General features: G+C 38.5%; 1 pseudogene; it reads left to right on the top strand.

The window, feature by feature from the left end:
- The window catches only part of LOC118995247 (lys-63-specific deubiquitinase BRCC36-like), a 56,206-nt pseudogene extending 43,332 nt beyond the window's left edge, over positions 1 to 12,874 (top strand).
- The last annotated feature ends 1,880 nt before the right edge of the window (positions 12,875 to 14,754 follow it).

The following is a 14,754-nucleotide window of genomic DNA, read 5'->3' as shown; positions in this document are numbered from 1 at the left end:
GGACAGTACCAGATCCCGTGGGACCAAGGCAGCCTGTCAGGTGGGCGGGCGCCTGCACCCCAGTCTGGTAGCCTGGCTGGTGGGCGGGTGTGCGCCTGGGCCTACAACCCAGTCCACAGAGGGGTCCCACCGAAACCAGAAAAACCGGATTGGACAGTTTGAAACCAACAAGGAAGGAGTTTTTGTTGTTGGTTTTTTTTTGTTTTTTTGTTTTTGTTTTTTACTTTTATTTTTAAACTTTTTTCAGTAATCGTATATATTTTTTAATTTTATTGTTGCTGTATCTTTCAGTACTCTGTTCCTCTCCTTTCTTTTTTCCTGTTTTAGTCCCTCTTCATTTCACCCCAAACTTATTGCTTTTTCCTCACTTCTCTTGCCCTTTTTTTGTGTGTTTGTTTGTTTGTTTGTTGCTTTCTATAGCACTGTAAATACTTCACAACACATCTCTCCAGTCTTAGCCCACTTTACAGGTTCCTGAATTCTATTACTGTAGTGATTAACTCTACTTGCTCACACGCTACGTCTATTTACTATTCTTTACTCTCACCTTACCTCAAAATCTGACCACCCGCAACCTCACTGCTTTCTAGATACAACTCACAAGCCTTCCCTCCCCAACAAGAGGCTTATCTTTGGTCTATCCTTTCCTAGAGGTGGCAAATTGGGTTGAAGATTACAGTTAACACTATATAGAGCCTAAAGATCTTCTATCTCTTCTCTGCCAGCTGTGACTGTAAATATCATAAAGTACTCTCCTGCTGTCATAAACCATTTTGCCTCCCCCTCCAGCTGATCACACACACACAAAGAAAGGAGTAGGTGGAAGCAGAGAACATCAAGATACCTGCAGGAGACTGTACCACTGAATTTCACAGGAATTCTACCACAGAAGTTCACACCATAAACCTAGGGAGTCAGAACAGATCAATTTAAGAAGCTGAAGCTAACAAGAAGAGTCTCATAAGCAATGGGAAGACAAAGAAACAATGCCCAAATGAAAGAAAAGGTGGAAGTCTCAGAAATAATGTTAGATGAAAGAGAGGCAAGTCAGCTATCAGATATTGAATTCAAAGCACTAGTTATCAGGAAATTCAAAGAGCTCACAATGAGCTACCAGAAACTAGAGGGGAGCTACCATGAGCTCTCCGCAAACTATATCAACATGAAAAAGGAAATAGAAACTATCACCAAAGGACAAGAGGAAATGAAGAATACAATTTCGGAACTGAAGAACACAGTAGAAGGAATGAAAAGCAGGATCGATGAGGCAGAAGATCGGATCAGTGAGTTGGAGGACACAGTAGAAAGAATCTCCCAGAAAGAGCAAGAAAGGGAAAAGAGGCTCAAAAAGAATGAAGATGGGCTAAGAGAAATGCAAGATAATATGAAACGTAATAATATCCGAATAATAGGAATACCAGAAGGAGAAGAAGAAGAACAAGGGATAGAAAACCTATTTGAAAGAGTAATGATGGAAAATTTTCCTAATTTGATGAGAGAAAAAGTTACACGAATCCAGGAATCACAGAGAGTCCCATTCAAGAGGAACCCAAAGAGGCCCACTTCAAGACACATCATCATTAAAATGGCAAAATTTCAAGACAAAGAGAGAATCCTAAAGGCAGCAAGGGAGAAAAAGGAAGTAACATACAAGGGAGCCCCAATAAGGTTAGCTACTGACTTCTCAATGGAAACACTCCAAGCAAGAAGAGAATGGCAAGAAATATTTCAAGTAATGAGAACCAGAGGCCTACAACCAAGGCTACTTTACCCAGCAAGGCTCTCAATCAAGATAGAAGGCCAAATAAAGAGCTTCCAAGACAAAAGAAGTCTAAAAGAATATGCCTCCACCAAACCAGCTCTACAAGAAATACTAAAAGGGCTGCTTTAAGGAAAGGAAGGAAAAGAGAGAGACAGAGAGGAACTGTGGTACAAAAATGGCAATGAATAAGTCCCTATCAATAATAACCTTGAATGTAAATGGATTAAATGCTCCAATCAAAAGACATAGAATAGCTGAATGGATAAGAAAGCATGACCCACACATATGCTGCCTACAGGAGACCCACCTCAGGACAAAAGACCATCACAGACTAAAAGTGAAAGGCTGGAAACAAATTTTCCAAGCAAATGGACAAGAAAAAAAAGCCGGGGTAGCAATTCTAATATCAGACAAAATAGACTTCAAAAAAAGGGCCATAAAGAGAGACCCAGAAGGTCACTTCATATTGCTCAAGGGAAGAATCCAGCACGAAGACATTAACATCATAAATATATATGCACCCAACATAGGAGCACCCAAATATATAAGAAAAATCCTAGAAGACTTCAAGAAAGATATTGACAGCAACACAATTATAGTAGGGGATTTTAACACCCCACTGTCAAAAATGGACAGATCTTCCAAACAAAATATCAACAAAGATATAGCAGCATTAAATGAAACTCTAGAAGAAATGGACTTGACTGATATATATAGAGCGCTTCATCCCAAAGAAGCTAAATACACATTCTTTTCAAATGCACATGGAACATTTTCAAAGATAGACCACATGATAGGACACAAAATGAGCCTCAACAAATTCAAGAAAATTGAAATCATACCAAGCATTTTCTCTGACCACAAGGGACTGAAATTAGAAACCAACCCCAAAGGAAAAAACCCAAAACACCCAAAATCATGGAGACTGAATGGTATGCTATTAAACAACGAATGGGTCAAGATTGAAATTAGGGAAGAAATCAAAAAGTTTCTGGAAACAAATGAAAATGAACTCACAACAACCCAAAACTTATGGGACACGGCCAAGGCAGTCCTGAGAGGGAAGTTCATAGCAATACAGGCTTACCTAAAGAAAATAGAAACATTTCAAACAAACAACCTAACCCGACGCCTGCAAGAACTCGAAGAACAACAACAAAGACAGCCCAGAGCAAGTACAAGGAAGGAAATAACCAAGATCAGAGCAGAATTAAATGACATAGAGACCAAAAGCACAATTATAAGGATCAATGAATCCAAGAGTTGGTTTTTTGAAAAGATAAACAAAATAGACAAGCCTTTAAGTAGGCTCATTAAGAAAAGAAGAGAGAGGACACAAATAAACACAATCAGAAATGAAAGAGGAGAGATTACAACTGATACCACAGAAATAGAAGGGATTGTAAGGAATTACTATGAAGAACTGTATGCCAAGAAATTTGAAAACCTAGGTGAAATGGACAAATTTCTAGAAAAATATAATCTTCCAAAACTCAATGAAGAAGAAGTAGAAAGCCTGAACAGACCAATAACAGCAAATGAAATTGAAGCAGTAATCAAAAAACTCCCATCACACAAAAGCCCCGGACCAGATGGTTTCACAGGAGAATTCTACAAAGCGTTTAAGGAAGAGCTAACCCCTATTCTTCACAGACTATTCCAAAAAATCCAAAATGATGGGAAACTCCCAAACTCTTTTTATGAAGCGAGCATTATCCTAATTCCAAAACCAGAGAGAGACACAACAAAGAAAGAAAATTACAGGCCAATATCACTGATGAACATAGATGCTAAAATCCTCAACAAAATATTGGCAAATCGCATCCAACAATACATCAAAAAGATCATACACCATGACCAAGTGGGATTCATCCCAGGGATGCAAGGATGGTTCAATATCCGCAAATCAGTAAATGTAATACACCACATAAACAAAAGCAAGGACAAAAACCACATGGTCATATCAATAGACGCGGAAAAAGCTTTTGATAAGGTACAACACCCATTTATGATAAAGGTACTCAGCAAAGTGGGAATAGAGGGAGCATTCCTCAATATAATAAAGGCCATATATGAAAGACCTACAGCCAACATCATACTGAATGGGCAAAAACTGAAAGCTTTTCCACTAAGATCAGGAACAAGACAAGGTTGTCCACTTTCACCACTTCTATTTAATATAGTATTGGAAGTTCTAGCCACAGCAATCAGACAAGAAAAGGAAATAAAAGGCATCCAAATCGGAAAGGAGGAAACAAAACTGTCACTGTTTGCAGATGACATGATAGTGTACATGGAAAATCCTATAGACTCTACCAAAAAATTGCTGGAACTAATAAATGAATTTGGCAAAACAGCGGGATACAAAGTCAATATCCAGAAATCAAAGGCATTTCTGTATACTAACAATGAATCAGCAGAAGCAGAAATCAAGAAAAAAATCCCATTCGATATAGCAAAAAGAAAAATAAAATATCTGGGAATAAATCTAACCAAGGAGGTTAAAGACCTGTATGCAGAAAATTACACAACACTGAAGACAGAAATCAAGGAAGACACAAACAAATGGAGACGTATACCGTGTTCATGGATTGGAAGAATTAACATCATCAAAATGTCCATACTACCCAAAGCAATTTACAGATTCAATGCAATACCTATTAAAGTACCAATGGCATATTTCACAGACATAGAACAAACACTTCAAAAATTTATCTGGAACCATAAAAGACCCCGAATAGCAGCTGCAATGTTAAGAAAGAAGAACAAAGTAGGAGGGATCACAATACCTGATATCAAACTGTATTACAAGGCCACTGTAATCAAAACAGCCTGGTACTGGCATAAAAACAGGCACATAGACCAATGGAACAGAATAGAGAGCCCAGAAATAAACCCAAATCTCTACAGTCAATTAATATTCGACAAAGGGGGCAGTATCATAAAATGGGGTAAAGATAGCCTCTTCAACAAATGGTGTTGGGAGAACTGGACAGCTACATGCAAAAAAATGAAACTCGAGCACCAACTTACATCATACACCAAAATAAATTCAAGGTGGATAAAAGACTTAAATATAAGCCATGACACCATTAAAGTCCTAGAGGAGAACATTGGCAGGAAAATCTCAGATATTTCACGCAGCAACATTTTTACTGATATGTCCCCTAGAGCAAGGACTATAAAGGAAAGAATAAACAAATGGGATCTCATCAAAATAAAAAGCTTCTGCGCAGCTAAAGAAAACAGCATTAAAATAAAAAGACAACCAACTGTATGGGAAAACATATTTGCCAATGATACCTCAGACAAAGGTTTAATCTCCAAAATATACAAAGAACTCACACGACTTCACTCTAAGAAGACAACTAACCCAATTAAAAAATGGGGAAAGGACTTGAACAGACACTTCTGCAAGGAGGACATACAGAGGATCCAGAGACACATGAAAAGATGCTCAATATCACTAGCTATCAGAGAGATGCAAATTAAAACTACAATGAGATACCACTTTACACCGGTGAGAATGGCTATCATAAACAAAGCAATAAACAACAAATGTTGGAGAGGGTGTGGGGAAAAGGGGACTCTGGTCCACTGTTGGTGGGATTGCAGACTGGTACAACCATTATGGAAAACAGTATGGAATTTTCTCAGAAAACTAAAATTGGACTTGCCTTTTGACCCAGCAATTCCACTGCTGGGATTGTATCCTAAGAACCCTAAAACACCAATCCCAAAGAACCTATGCACCCCAATGTTCATAGCAGCACAATTTACAATAGCCAAGAGTTGGAAGCAACCTAGGTGCCCGTCAGTAAATGAATGGATCAAAAAACTATGGTACATATACACAATGGAATTTTATGCTGCAGAAAGAAAGAAGGAGCTCCTACCTTTTGCAACAACATGGATGGAACTGGAAAGCATTATGCTGAGTGAAATAAGCCAGGTGTTGAAGGACAAATACCATATGATCTCACCTCTAACAGGAAGCTAAACAACAAAGCAAACAAGCAAGCAAAATATAACCAAAGACACTGAAATAGAGAACAGGCTGACAGTGACCGGAGGGGAGAGGGGAGGGAATTTCAGGGGAAATAAGGGAGGGATTTAGAGGAACCTATATAAAGGATACATGGACAACAACTGAGAAGGGTGGAAATGGGAGGGAGGGGGGAGGATGGGGGGTGGGACGGGATAGGAGTAATAGACCAAAAAATAAATAAATAAATAAATAAATAAATAGTCTAAATAAATAAATAAAGAAAGAAATAAAAATAAAATGAAAAAGTAAAAATTGAAAAAAGAAGACTTTATAGGTTTTGATCAATGAAATAAATTCTCAAAATTTAGAAATTATGTAATCAACTAAATACACACAACTTTTATTAGCTACATTCTTCAGTGTGTGAAGTGTAAAATACCTAATGTCAATTTAACTTATGAATGTTAGAAATTCTAACCTGAAAATTAAAGTTAAAAAGCTGTCAGGAAATCACACCATTTTTATCAGAGGTTACCATATACCTGTCTTTTAGAAGTCAGTATTTATAAATTAACAGCATCATTCACTGGTTGGAGGGGTCATGAATAAATCTCACCTAGGTGAACTTTGCAAAAATAAGGCACACCTTCATTTAGAAAGAAAGAGTTTTGATTTGTTGGACATAGTTAATAGCTTTGTACTTTGCTGTGGGGGCGACTTTGCCAGCAACTCCCCCAGTCCACCATGGATGAATGTAAAACTACAAACACATCATCCACCTAGGGAGGAGTGGTGGCCAATCTCTCAATGCGGAAAGCTCAAGAGCCCTCTTTTCAATGGCTTTTATTCAGTTGTAATAAACAGGAATACAGGAGGTAAGTATCAAATAGTTGGTAACATTTCAAAGGACTCTGAGGGCTTAGTCTAAGTCCATCTGTCAGGAAAGGGGTTGCAGAAACTTTGGGAGACACACTCATTTTCTGCTCAGTCCCTTAACATATGGATGAAAGCATTCTTAACAAAGCTGGATTCTCAGGAATTTTAGGAATTCTTTCTTATCCCAGATCACCCCTGATCCCCCTCTAGCTGCAAGAAGCTGCACCACCTCCCACATCACAGGTTTTCAGGCTTAAGTAGATTAGAGCCAGGAAGAGCTTCTCCCAGAGGACATAGGGAGTTGGGCTATGTCAGAATAGCTGGGGGGTGAGTGTCCATTGCTCCCTCTTTGTCTCAGTCCCCTGAGTCCTTCCATGATGGCCTCCCAAGTGATCATGTGTGGCTTAGGTTGCCCCTGCTCTAAGGGGTCATTGACTATTCCACCATGCATTGGGGACAGGAGGATGAAGCAGAGACAAGCTTTGCCTTCTTGTGGCTCACATTCCAGAGGTCGACCACTCAGTCTTAGCCATGGAGTCAGTTACAACTCCTGAAACCAAGCAGAACAATTCCCAACACTTTGTTGCTATTCAAATTCCCACTGTTTGTTTCTACGTGTTTTAAAATCTGTGCCTGTGGATGAATACTTGATCAAATGAGCATTTTGCCATGGATAATGTGGCTCAGTGCGCTGAGTGCTGGGCTGTAACCTGAAGCATTGCTGGTTAGATTGTTGGTCAGGGTGCAGGCCTGCGTTGTGGGCCAGGTCCCCAGTTGTAGTATGCAAGAGGAAACCAATCTATGTGTCTCTTGCACGGTGGTGTTTCCCTACTTCGCTTTCTCCTTCCCTTTCCTTCTCTCAATAAATAAATAAATAACATTTAAACTAGGTCTGTCAGAACTTAATATTATAAATATCTTGTCACTTTTCACCAACTAAGTGAAGCAGAATATGATAAACTTCCCAGTCCCTGCAGACACTAAAATGTTGGTGAGTAGGAGTTATTGAATGTTCTGCTAAGAGAACTTGGCTAAATGTCTGCAGAGGGCTTTGATAAATTATGAGATATGGTCTTCATTCTCTAGGAGCTCATGGGTGATTCTAACAACCTGCAAGTAGAGTTAATTTGTGGTTACCCTTTGTACCAGGATTTTTCTTTCTTTACTGGATTAAGTGGAAGTCTAGGATTTTGTTTTTTAAGTTAGATATTAGACAGATGTAAAGGTAGTATTAGAGATTCTGCCTCATTTTTTATACAAAAAATCTCACACAGTACATCAAGAAAATTTTACACTGTGTTACACAGAAAAGCTATTCTGCTATTGCTAAAACATACTTTGTATTTTATCTAGAAAAAGTTTATTGATATTCAGCTCCCCCCAAAAGTATCCATGGTTTCTGTATAAAAGTATGGACTGTAATAACTTAGTGAAGGCATTCATACTATAGGTTACAATTACCAAAACATTCACTACTTATTTGCCATATTTTCTACTTTTTCGTTTTCTTATATTTTCTCTCCAGTTTTAAAGAGTGTTTGCTGGCCCTATAATTGAGCTGTGTTTTTGTCTGTGTTTACTTCCCCCTATTATTTTATTAGTGAATAAAATCTGTGGATGGGGAAATAGATGGGAACAGATAGAGATGCAAGAATAAGATACTTTAATTTTATTCTATATATCTGCATTGCTTGAATGTTCACAACAAATATGTTTCTGTACTTAAAAATTCAAGTTAAGTCAGCATAACTTGCCTTGAAAAACAATATAATAAACATATTTTAAACAATATTTAACAAATATAAGCAATCATGAATATGAAAAATATAAACAAACAGTAATAAACAATATTTGTGTAAAGGAATACACAAATATTGGTGTTTTCCTCATGTCAGAAACAATGTACCTTATTTAATATTTTATCACTTTCAAAAGCATTGTCAAATACTTGGTTAAATTAATTCTTCCCCTGATCTGCATTTCCGAAGAGAGGAAAATGAGAGGCAATGTGATTTAAGAGACCTGCCCCAAGGCCACACACCTTAAGTGGCACAGCTCGACTGAAATCCCAGGCCTCTGACTCAGAACTCCTAGTGCTTGCCCCACTGAGGTATGTACATCCCTCATGGAGACTGTTGTGTGTGACACTTAAATACATTGTGAATAATTAACTGGACTTCACCATGGCCTTTCACTTAACTCCAGAGTTGTAGAGACCCTAGTGGCATCAGTGTGTGGTCAGACCTTCATCATCAACCTCTGCAAGTATTGAGGAATCACAAGGGATCAAGGTGGAAATTATGTGCTCCTTTCAGCAAGAGCACAACTAGATAATTTTATAGCTAGAATAGAACAGGTACTATTTATAGTCCATCATTTTACAAAAGACGATATGGTTCAGAGAGATGAATCATTTGTTCCCAATAATGTAGCTAGGTAAGGATGGAAGCAAATTTGAATGTATTTTTTTGTTTTTCTAATCTTTTTTTTAAATTTTGATTACTGCTATAAGTTGTTTACTATATCTCATAAAATATTAGGATTAAGTGTTTGGGAATGTAGATAAAGTGGATTAATACTAAAAGTTAAGATGCTGAATGATTTTAGGTTTCTGTAGATTTCTTAGTCAGATTACTGCTTTTTAAAAATAATATGCTTAAAGTGTAAGCACTTTTCTGTGGCTAAATGGAACATGTTTCAAGTTTAAAAAATTGTGGTGCACCTCTTTTGGAAGCATTATGATCAAGAACTGTTTGCAAATATCTCACAGGGTTGGTTTCTATTCCCAACTGTCTCTAGTCATGTTGTTACTGAAAAAAAGTGGGGTTCAGCTGCCTGCCATCAAACACAAGCATAGGAGAAAGGTTGGTGGGGAAGGAAAAAGGTCTCTAATTAAATGTTGCACAACTTGGGGAAATGGGGGACTTCTGCAAAGCATAGACAAGATCAGTTTGTCCCCCAAGAGGCTGAAACCCTAAATCAGGCCCCAGAATTCCACTCTATCCTTATCTGCCTGCTCTTCTGGAGCACAAGGCTACTAAGGGGGCAGTTTTCCATCTTCAGGCTCCCTCCCTTGAATCCGAATGGTCCTGAGCTGCAGCCTCCTACCTGGAGGGGGTGGGCAGGACCTCTTCCATCTTTTGTACCTGGTAGTGCAGGGGCTGTGCCTGTGGGTTCCAGACAGAGAGCAGCAAGTTTCTGCCCTCCCTTCATTTAAATCCCCTGGAGGCTAGCCCCTCTGTGTGCTCTACAGCTAAACCCTCATTTTCTCAAATTAGATGGGAAGGTCAGCACTGCTCCCTGCCATTGTGTTAACCTTTAGATATACATGATGGCGTGACCTGTGGTTTATTCCTTAAATCAGGAACCAGAAGGGGATAGGAGGGATTTCCCCTTCATCACACTCTGCATTGTGCAGACTCCATGCAGGGACCCCTTCCCGTAGCACCTCTGGAGAGGTTGGAGAAATCCCAGATGCTGCACTACATTGGTTACTGGGCCAATGTGACTCTTGTTTACCCTTCACCCAGAGACACAGCCTCTCCTGTGCTGCTTTGGGACCCTCCTTCTTGCCCAGCCATCTGGCCATATCTCTCTGTGTCCATGAGTCTGTTGGACCACACCACAAATCTCTAAAATAAAATTCCCAGTTTACTTTGTTGTTAGAAGAAATGCTGTTAAATCTCTAACCTCTATGAAAAAATTCTTCCAGCTTCCTTTTCCAACTTTAGTCTAATAGGTTCAATTCTAAAAATATTCTGTGAAATTTAGAAAATGTTGTTAAAAACATTTTTTTAGTTATAGAATTTCATATTTACCTTGTGTATATCTCTCTGGACATCCTGGAATAGATTGTATAAGAGGTGACCTTTCACTAGCAAATCTCGTGTTCCTTTTTCTATTTTTAAATATTGCATTGATTGTGCCATTACCATTATTTCTATTTTACCCCCTTTCCTGCTACCTTATGCTCAGTACTCCCATTCTATCCAGTAGTCCCACCCATGACTTCATGTCCTTGAGTTGTGCTTGTGAATCCTTTGGCTTTTCCATTTGTTATACTTTTCTCAGCAGCTCCCTGTCTACTTTGTACCTGCCAAATATGCATTTTTAAAAAAGATTTTATTCATCCATCTTGGAGGGGAAGGGAAGGAGAGAGAGAGAGAAACATCAGTGTATGGTTGCCTTTCATTTGTCCCCCACCTGGAACCGGGAACTGGCCTGCAACCCAGGCATGTGCCCAGACTGGGAATAGAACCATGATCGTGTGGTCCGCAGGCCCTCTCTCAATCCACTGAGCCACACCAGCCAGGGCCAAATATGCATTTTGATACCAACACTTTTCCCCCATTGCCCCCCTTCCCTTCTAAACCCGTTCATGTGATCTCCAGTTTGCTTTCCAAAGTAATGTGGATTTTGACAATATATTGCTACCTCATATATTGTATATCACAATATAAGATAAACTACTTCCACATCACAAATAATGCTTGACTTTTTGGCTGTACCATGGTGGAGATGCATCTACCAAATTAGCATTTCTCAAATCTCTGTATCACACAAGGATTATTTTGTCTTTCAACATGTGATTGTCCAGGAACAATATGTAGGTCTTTTATGGGAGCCTGGGTTAGAAACCAAGGGAAATCTTAATTTTTTAAAACTGTGCATTTGAGTCTCTTAGGCTGTCAGAACTTTTTCAGGGTTTATTTTTTTGTTTCCTTGGTTATTTGGTGTTTTTTTTTTCTATTACTGAATAGGAATACTAGGTGCTGCTATCTAATAATCTCCAAAGAAGTGTAAACTATACCCTGAGTGTATATCCATTTGTAAATTTGGAATGACTGGCAAGTTTATACAAAACAGATGGTTAGTAACAGAAAAGGATCTAGAGTCCTAAATGGTCATCCATTGTCTTATGTTGTTTATTGTGTTTTGGAGTTTGATGATAAGTACCCTTTGCTTAATTATAAAAATAATGCACATATTTTGGTATCTTTTTATTCTGGACTCTATACATTTCATGGTGTTGCTACATACTCCTCCCTAATTGCTACGTTAATGCAGTATAATATTCCCCTTGAGTAGATACACTGTGTTACATTTAATCAATCCAACAGCTCCTATGTGGTACAGAGTCGGAATTGAGAACCACACATGTGGTGGAGGCTTTTAAATTGGTTTAAATTGAAGGTTTCCTAGTAAGGAAAATGGGGAAGGTTTCCAAGAGTGTTCAAAAATCTAATGTGTAATCTATTTTGTGTATTTCAGGGTATATGAAGCTGAATAGAGAACAGTACCTAATTTGAAGAGTAGAGGAGTGACCGGACCTCTGGATCGATCAGGCTTGAGTGGTCCTGAAGGCAGAGGTGAGGTCATTCAGACTGAGACGGCGGTGCAGGTGGTTCATCTTGAGTTGTATGTTTTCCTAGTTTGTCTCAACCATGCTCTGAGCACAGAAAAGGAGGAGGTGATGGGACTGTGTATAGGAGAGATAAGTGATGACACAAAAAATAACTCTAAGTTCACACGTGCCAGAAATAAAATACACACCATTGCTGAAAAGGTTGACACTGTTCACATTCATTCTGTCATCATCATGCAATGTTCTGATGAGAGGAGATATCGAGTTGAAATTTCTCCAGAGATGCTATTTGCAGCCTCAGCAGAGGCAGAGAAGGTGGCTGAACCAACAGGTCATCCCATGAGAATAGTGGACTGATATCACATAAGTGTTTGGCCTGCTCGTGTTGATATTTCAAAACAAGCCAAGTACCAGATGATGGGTCCAGGCTTGGTAGGACTTACTTTCTCTTGTTTCTTAGAAGATAGAAAACAAACAAACAAAAAAGCCTGGTGGAAACTCAACACTTGCTTTCTATCCATACAGGCTCAAAAGAACTCAGAGCGTAAGAAAATTTAAATCCCAATCCATATTGTACCTCATGTAACCATTGGGAAACTGTGCCTTGAATCAGCAGTTGATCTGCCCAAGATCCTGTGCCAAGAGGAACAGGATGCTTATAAAAGTAATCATGGTCTTACACATCTGGATTCAATAACCAAGATCCATAATAATTCAGTGTTTACCAAGAATCTGTGCAGTCAGGTCAGCAATCAGTGTGACTCTTCTGCAGTGGTTGGAGGACAGACTGGAGCAAAACCAACAGCATTTACAGGAGTTGCAACAAGGAAAGGAAGAGTTTATGCAAGAACTTTCTTCTCTAGAACAAAGTGCTCTAGAATAAAGTGGGAGACAAAATGGGGGAATGGAAAGGGTCCATGTACAAAATTAAGTAAGCTCCATCAGTTTTGAAGAAAAAGTTGGAAGGACTCACCTTACCTGACTTCAAGACTACTGGAGTAATAATGATGGCGTAGTATATAACCAACTTCTTTTTGACCAAGTTGCAAAAGCAATTCATCAGAGGAAGTATAGTCTATTCAACAAGTGATGCTGGAGTAACCAGACACACAAAGGCAAGAAAACAAACTGTGACATAAAATGCACACCTTATATAAACATTTAACTCAAAATGTGTCATGGACTTAGATGTAAGATGTAAAACTATAAAAATTTTAGAAATAGCCCTGGCTGGCTGGATTGAGTGCTGGCCTGTGAACCAAAAGGCTGTCACTTTGACTCCCCTTCAGGGCACATGCCTGTGGTGCCAGCCATTTTCCAAAGTTAGTGTCATGCAAGAGACAGCTTATCAATATATTCTTCACACATTAATGTTTCTTTTTCTCTCTCTTTCCCCTTCCTTAATACATGAATAAATAAATATATACATTGATTGATATATAAAATTAATACATGAGAGCTTTAATAAATGGGAACTTTCCAAAAATCCTAAAAATAAAATCATAGACAAAATTTCATTGGCTTGGGCTAGGCAATGGGTTATCAGCTCTCACCCCAAGGCACAGTCCTAAAAGAAAAAGTTGACATATTGGACTGCTTCAAAATGAAAAAAAATTGCCCTGCCAAATATATATATATATTGCCCTGGCTGGCGTAGCTCAGTGGAGTGAGCACGGGCCTGCGAACCAGAGGATCGCGGTTTGATTCCCAGTCAGGGCACATGCCTGGGTTGCAGGCCGCTTCCTTGCAGGCTAACTACCAGCAGGGGACGCACAAAAGGCAACCATACATTGATGTTTCTCTCCCTCTCTCCTTCCCCTCTAAAGATAAATAAACAAATAAAATCTTTAAAAAAAAAAAAAACAAATATATATATATATATATATATATATATATATATATATATATATATTACCCATTTGAAAATTTTTTTGTCTTCGTGGAGTGGACTCATGTGAGTTCTTTACATATCTTGGAGATAAAACACTTGTCTGAGGTATCATCGGCAAATATGTTTTTCCACGTATTTGGTTCTCTTTTCATTGTAGTGTTTTTTTTTCTTTAGCCATTCAGAAGCCTTTTAATTTGATGAGATCTCATTGGTTTAAACTTTTCTTTATGTCCCTATCTGGAGGGAACATATAGTGAAGATGTTGCTGCATGGAATGTCTGAGACTTTCCTGCTAATGATTTTCTTGAAGACTTGTTTGGTGTCATGACTTATATTTTGGGGTTTGATCCACTTTGAATTCATTTTTCTGTATGGTGTAAGTTGGTTGATGAGCTTCATTTTTTGCCATGTAGCTGTCCAGATCTGCCAACAAGTAAACATCATTTGTTAAAGAGGCTATTTTTACTCCATTTAATGTTGCTGTCCCCTTTGTTAAATATGTATTGACGATAGACACTTGGGTTTATTTCTGGGCTCTCTGTTCTGTTTCACTAGTCTATGAGCCTATTTTTATGCCAGTACCAGGCTGTTTTGATTACAGTGGCCTTTTTGATATACTTTGGTATCAGGTATTTTGATTTCTCCTACTTTGTTTTTCTTTCTCAAAATTGCTGCAGCTATTTGGAATAGTTTATGCTTCCATACAATTTTTGCAATATCTGTTATATATTTCTGAGATATGTCATTGACACTTTCATAGGTATTTAATTGATTCTGTAAATGGCTTTGGGTTGTATAGACATTTTGATGATGTACATTCTTCCAATCCATGAGCATGGGTCATGCTTTCATTAGTTGGGGGTCTTTCTTCA

The sequence above is a fragment of the Sturnira hondurensis genome, unplaced genomic scaffold (genome assembly GCF_014824575.4).
Source record: "Sturnira hondurensis isolate 20B ecotype Veracruz unplaced genomic scaffold, ASM1482457v3 Scaffold0010099, whole genome shotgun sequence".
Lineage (NCBI taxonomy): Eukaryota > Metazoa > Chordata > Mammalia > Chiroptera > Phyllostomidae > Sturnira > Sturnira hondurensis.
The sequence above is the reverse complement of the archived record's forward strand: the minus strand, read 5'-3'. Positions and strand labels throughout refer to the sequence as shown.